Here is a 6,949-nt window from a genome sequence, read left to right on the forward strand (position 1 = left end):
GAGGGAGTCCTGGATTAGGGGGTGCCCGGATAGCCGAACTATGACCTTTGGCCGGACTCCCGGACTATGAAGATACAAGATTGAAGACTTCGTCCCATGTCTGGATAGGACTTTCCTTGGCGTGGAAGGCAAGCTTGGTGATTCGACATGAAGATCTCCTCCCATTGTAACCGACTCTATGTAACCCTAGCCTTCTCCGGTGTCTATATAAACCGGAGAGTTTTAGTCCGTAGGACGAACAACAGTCATACCATAGGCTAGCTTCTAGGGTTTAGCATCTCTGATCTCGTGGTAGATCAACTCTTGTACTACCCATATCATCAATATTAATCAAGCAGGAGTAGGGTTTTACCTCCATCGAGAGGGCCCGAACCTGGGTAAAAACATCGTGTCCCTTGCCTCCTGTTACCATCCGCCTAGACGCACAGTTCGGGACCCCCTACCTGAGATCCGCCGGTTTTGACACCGACATTGGTGCTTTCATTGAGAGTTCCTCTGTGTCGTCACCGTCGGGAAGGATGCCGTACCCCGTCTTTAAAGATGGCGTTGTTGCTAAAGGAGCTTTGGCTGTCGGCCAAACTCTCCGGCTAGGCAGTTTTCTAATGACCGCCTGTTCGGCCGCCGCGCCGACGATGACCTCTCGGGTCATTGAAAGCAATCTCCACATCAGCTCGGAACTCGCCGAGCAGTTAGATCCGATGGAGCTCTTTTCCTTAAACGAGCTCTTGGATCGCATCACCGCCCTAGGAGTCGCTACAGATTACGGCCAGATTGGGCTTAAACCCGATCTGAGAGAGATTGACTCTCCCCAGGTCACCCACCATGTTGAAGTGGTGGAGGAACAATGCAGCGAATCTTCACCCATCCTAAGGACCAGATGTGTCCGGATTCCTGATCCCTCCAAGCCGGACATCCGCGGAGGGGAGGACGTCGCCCAAGCCATGAACCTAAAGTCAGGCAGCGGGCCTGATTCATTGGATAACATCCAAGAAAACAAGCTTCCGAGTTCGGAAATTTCTTGGCCCCCGAGTCTTAGATCGGGCGATGTTCCGGATTTAAATCCACCCGCCCACCCAAATATAAGGGATCTATCCCAAGTTCGGCAAGAGCCCAGGAAAACAGTACACCATTACTAGTCCAGATTCCTCCTGGTTATGAACAGGATAAAGAACTGCCCCGAGAGGGACGCAATTTCATTCTTCTGTAACAACTGCACGGACATCGGAATCCTCAATGCCATAAGTTGCCGCGAAATTACACGCTTCGCCGACTTCACATCCATAGTACGAAAGTACTGTGCGACAGAAAGCGTTCGAAAAACCGAAACAAAATTCTGGGACAATTCGAATACAATCCCAGTTCGAAACAAAAGGGCGCATCATCGCCATGCACCTTGGCTAAACAGCAAAAAACAAAAACTCTCTATAGGGTATGGAACCGTACTGGAGGGATGGCTCAATGGACCCTGTAAAATTCATAGTACAGAGGATGTCACACCAACTCATAGCCTTAGAGCATGTTGGATACTTCGGCAGGTGGCCAGAAGTGGCGAGGAGCTTCTAACTCCAGAATCCGCAGAGCACCACCCCAGAAACGCTAGTACAGTGTCAACAGTCTTCGAGACTTTCACATCAAACAATGCGAGGAAACGAACGCTCCACAGCCTTACCGAAGTCTACCAAGTAGCGACAATAAACCCATGGAGTGACACGGCTATTACCTTTAATGCCAGTGATGAACCTAAATTCCGGACAGCCCGAGCACCAGTCGCACTGGTCCTCAGTCCGATAGTGGACGGCTTCCGACTTACAAAGGTACTCATGGACGGTGGCAGCGGATTGAACCTCATCTATGAGGAAACCCTGCGAAAAATGGAAATAGACTGGAGCCGCATTGAGCGAAGCAACACAACCTTTAGAGGAATAATCCCCAGCCGGGAAGCATGCTGTTCAGGAAAAATCACACTGGATGTGGTGTTCGGCACGCTGGATAATTACAAATCCGAGGAGGTCACATTTCAAGTGGCCCTGTTCAGAAGCGGATACCACGCTCTGTTAGGGCGAGAAGCATTCACAATTTTTCAAGCTATACCCCATTACGGGTACATGAAGCTCAAAATGCCCGGACCCAACGGAATCATCACTCTTGCTAGTGATCCGGACACAGCGCTCCGCGCCGAAAACAAGACAGCCGCACTAGCCCTTGAGGCATTATCCGAAGCCCTAGCGGCCGAGGAACAAACTGTGTTGCGCTCCACGGTGGACAGGGACAACGTGATACTCGATAAAAGATCCAAGTCCACCTCCTTCAAGCCGGCAGACGAAATAGTCAAGTTCCAAGTCCATCCAACGTGCACTACAAAAACGGCCTCCATCGGGGCACAATTAAGCCCTGATGTAGACGCCGCACTAAGAGAATTCCTACGCAAAAATTGGGACATTTTTGCCTGGCACCCTTCAGATATGCCAGGAATCCCATGCAGGCTGGCCGAGCATAGCCTGAACATCCTAAAAGGATTCAAGCCTGTTAAGCAGGCTCTTCGGCGTTTCTCCGAACCTAAGAGACAAGACATGGGAGAGGAGCTAGCCAAACTACTGGAAGCCGGATTCATCAGAGATATAAAACATCCGGACTGGCTAGCAAACCTAGTAATGGTACCAAAGAAGGACAAATCCTGGCGCCTATTCGTCGATTTCAAAGACCTAAATAAGGCCTGTCCAAAGGATCCCTTCCCCCTCCCCCGCATTGATCAAATCATCGACGCCACTACAGGACACGATTCATTGTGTTTCCTCGATGCATACTCTGGCTACCACCAAATCAAGATGGCAGAGTTAGACCAAGCCGCAACGGCATTCATCACCCCATACGGCCCATTCCGCTTCAACACAATGCCCTTCGGGCTCAAAAACGCTGGCGCAACATATCAGCGCATGATTCAGACATGTCTGGCCAACCAGATCGGCAAAACGATTGAAGCGTACGTGGATGATGTGGTCGTCAAAACCAAGCACGTCGAAACTCTAATAGACGACTTGAGGCTCACGTTCGATAACCTCCGGACATATGACATTAGGCTTAACTCGGAAAAATGCGTTTTCAGCGTACCAGCCGGAAAGCTCTTGGGCTTCAATGTATCCGGTAGAGGAATTGAAGCAAACCCAGCCAAGATCCGAGCTCTGTTACAATTGGATATTCCAAAAGATCTCAAGCAAATACAAAAATTGACTGGATGCGTGGCAGCTCTAAGCCGCTTCATCTCCTGATTGGGGGAAAAGGCATTGCCCCTTTACCGCCTCCTCCGGTGCACCGAACACTTCAAGTGGACGGATGCCGCCACGGTCGGACTCGAAGAAATAAAAGCCATACTGGCAACAAACCCTGTCTTGGCCGCGCCTAACATCGGCGAACCAATGTTGTTATACATCACGGCAACTCACCAAGTTGTAAGAGCAGTCCTCGTTGTCGAACGAGAAACGAACGGACACAAATTCCCTGTCCAGAAACCAGTGTACTACGTGTCCACTGTCCTCACTGCATGCAAGTCCTGGTACCTGCATTACCAAAAGATAGCATACGCAGTGTTCATGGCATCCCGGAAGCTACGACACTACTTTCAAGAGTGTTTGATAATAGTAGCCTCCGAAGTACCTCTTAACGATATCATAAACAACCGCGACGCAACGGGCCGGATTGCCAAATGGGCCATTGAGCTCCTCCCGTTCGACATAACATATCAGCCACGGCGAGCCATCAAGTCGCAAGCCTTGGCCGACTTTGTCGCTGAATGGACTGAAGCAGAACTCCCTAAAGAGTACTGCACATATTCCAACTGGACCATGCACTTCGACGGCTCCAAAATGCTGGCGGGTCTGGGGGCTGGCGTCGTCCTGACGTCCCCAACAGGAGATACAGTCCAATATGTACTCCAGATAATGTATGCGGACTCCAACAATGCAGCCGAATACGAGGCCCTTCTACATGGCCTCCGGATGGCAGTCTCCATGGGCATTCAACGCCTAGAGGTGTGTGGGGATTCAAACCTCGCAATATCCCAAATAAACGGAGACTTTGATGCCAAAGATCCGAAAATGGCAGCTTATCGCAACGCCGTCCTAAATATGTCAGCTCGGTTCGAAGGGCTGGAATTCCACCATATAGCCCGGGAAAATAATCTGGCAGCAGACGTCCTGGCACGCATCAGCGCAAAGCGCGATGCAGTCCCCCCAACATTTTCCTGGAAAGGCTATTCAAGCCATCCGTACAATGGGAAGGGGACTCCGGAAATAACAATCTGGACCTGGCCACATCACCTGACCCCGAACACCCTGACACAACGGAAGACTCCGTCAATGAGGTCACACCCTCAGCCCACGTAATAATGGAAGTAATTGCCCCATGGACAGAACCATTCTTAGCCTACTTAACTAGGCAGGAACTTCCCTAGGACCAAAATGAGGCACGCTGCATAGTGCGGCGATCTAAAGCCTATAAAGTCCACGAAGGAGAGCTTTACAAGAAAAGCACCACCAGAGTCCTTCAAAGGTGTATCTCCAAAGAGGAAGGGCGGAACCTTCTGGCTGAAATTCACACCAGACTCGGCGGGCACCACGCCGCAGCCCGAGCCCTTGTGAGCAAGGCCTTCCGTATCAGATTTTATTGGCCGACGGCCCGGGCAGATGCTCAGGACTTGGTCCAGCGATGCGTCGGTTGCCAATTATTTGCTAATCAAAGCCACATGCCGCCTACCGCCCTACAAACCATACCCATTACCTGGCCTTTTGCGGTCTAGGGGCTCGACATGGTTGGACCCCTTAAAGGAGGAACCCACAAGCAAAAGTATCTACTGGTCATGGTGGACAAATTCACCAAATGGATAGAGGCCAAGCCTGTTAAGACGGCCGAATCCGTACCGGTGATAGACTTCATATCCGAGGTTGTACACCGTTACGGCGTCCCCCACAACATCATTACTGACAACGGCACAAACTTTACGGCTGATGAAGTTAAACTCTTGTGCAAAAACATGGGCATTAAGCTCGATTACGCTTCAGTCTATCACCTACAAACTAACGGTCAAGTCGAGCGAGCCAACGATCTAATCATGAGCGACATCAAACCCAGATTAGTGCGATCCCTTAAGGAATCTAACACGCACTGGGTAGAGGAGCTTGACTCCGTACTCTGGGGGCTGCGGACCACGCCGAATCGCACTACCGGATTCACACCATTTTTTATGGTATACGGCGTAGAGGCAGTCCTGCCCTGCGACATAATTCATGACTCACCTCGCATGCGCATGTACGAAGAAAGAGAAGCCGAGCTCGATCGGCAGGACGCTTGGACGCATTAGAGGAGGAGCGCGACGTGGCAAAAGCTCGTTCCGCATTCTATCAACAGCAGGCTCGAAGATATCAAAGCAGAGAAGTACGAGCCAAAACTTACAATGTTGGCGAACTAGTTCTACGCCTGCCAGACAAGAAAAAAGACAAACTCAAGCCCAAATGGGAGGGTCCCTTCATAATCGACCAAGTCCTGACTGGTGGAGCGTACCGTCTGCGAAACGCATCGGACAACCGACTCGAGCTGAACCCATGGAACGCAACACGCCTACGAAGATTCTACGCCTAGCGCCGGACTCTGTGTTCGTCTCCTTCCTCTGTCACCTTCCTTTTTTTATTTAGCTGCCTGGTATTTCTCTCATTCTTCCTCCCTTTTTCTCCCAAGCCTTTAGGGGCTTGCTTGCGCGTTGTTCGCACATAATTGACGCGCCACCCGCGCTCATTATACCTGGGGGCTTCTTTATCAGAAGCTTATATACATGGGCCTCATGCCCAAAACATGTGTGGCACTTCCGCATGAACCTTTTATGCACCATTATATGCATCGATATGACTTAAGTTTTGGCCAAGCTGGGTTGCCTGGCTCCTGTGCTTACCCCTACGTTCCCGTTTGTTCGGCTTGGTGGTAAAGGGAGCACCTCTGCGATTGTTATTGTCGGGTCAGCCGGATGTGTACCTCAGACTGGGTGGAGCCGAAAGCTAGCATTCTTAAGGGAATATTCGGTCGGTGAACTAAAAGATGATTTTTCACTTGTTTATTTATTTGCCCCCAGATGCTTTTCTGCTTTTTTACCCAGTCCGGACATGCACTTTAGGGCATGCCTCCCAGGGAAAGGAGCCCCTAACAGAACTATTCTCCCTGGAAGATGTTTCTTACTATCCATGTAATATAACATAACTAGTTGGGCACTTGTCTGCTAAAGCACTTATGACCCCTACGCCTGGTCTCCATGCATGCCCTGGTTCTTACATAACCGAGAGGGTATTCGGACACACTCCGGACTATCGGGTCCAGAGGTTGAAGCGAAAAGGTCCGCAATGACAAACGATCTACAATCCGGCTAGAAGGCATTTTACATGTCATTTTAAATTACATAGTCAATTTGACTGGGTATATTCTTCTTCAATACCATCCAACAGGCTGTCTAATTTACAGTCCTGTTGGGAATACTTGGCGGCCAGCTCTACCTGGCCATACACTAAACCGACAGGGATCTCCTTCCCGTCGGGCCCCACAGGGCCGACCTCGGCCATGTGGTTTGGGTCAGCCTTCGTGTACTGCATCTTCACCATGGCCCAGGCCTCCCTGGCGCCTTGACGGCAGGACGATATCTTCCATAATCGGAAGCGCTGCCGCACTCCCTTCAGCTTCTCTGCAAGCTCTCCAAGGCCTTCGGGCAGGGAGAGGGATGGCCACAAAGCCTGGATGACGCCTTGCATCACCTGCCGAACTCGTTCGTGCAGTTGCAATAGCTCGAGGAGAAGGTCCCCCGCAGAACCAGACATTTCCTCCGCAGGCCGACCTGTCAGCATATCTGCAGACATAGCTCTGTCAGTCGACTTCCTCGCCGAACTCTTTTTCAAAGATTCGTTTAAGCACTTACTAA

The sequence above is a fragment of the Triticum dicoccoides genome, chromosome 6B (genome assembly GCF_002162155.2).
Source record: "Triticum dicoccoides isolate Atlit2015 ecotype Zavitan chromosome 6B, WEW_v2.0, whole genome shotgun sequence".
Taxonomy (NCBI): Eukaryota; Viridiplantae; Streptophyta; class Magnoliopsida; order Poales; family Poaceae; genus Triticum; species Triticum dicoccoides.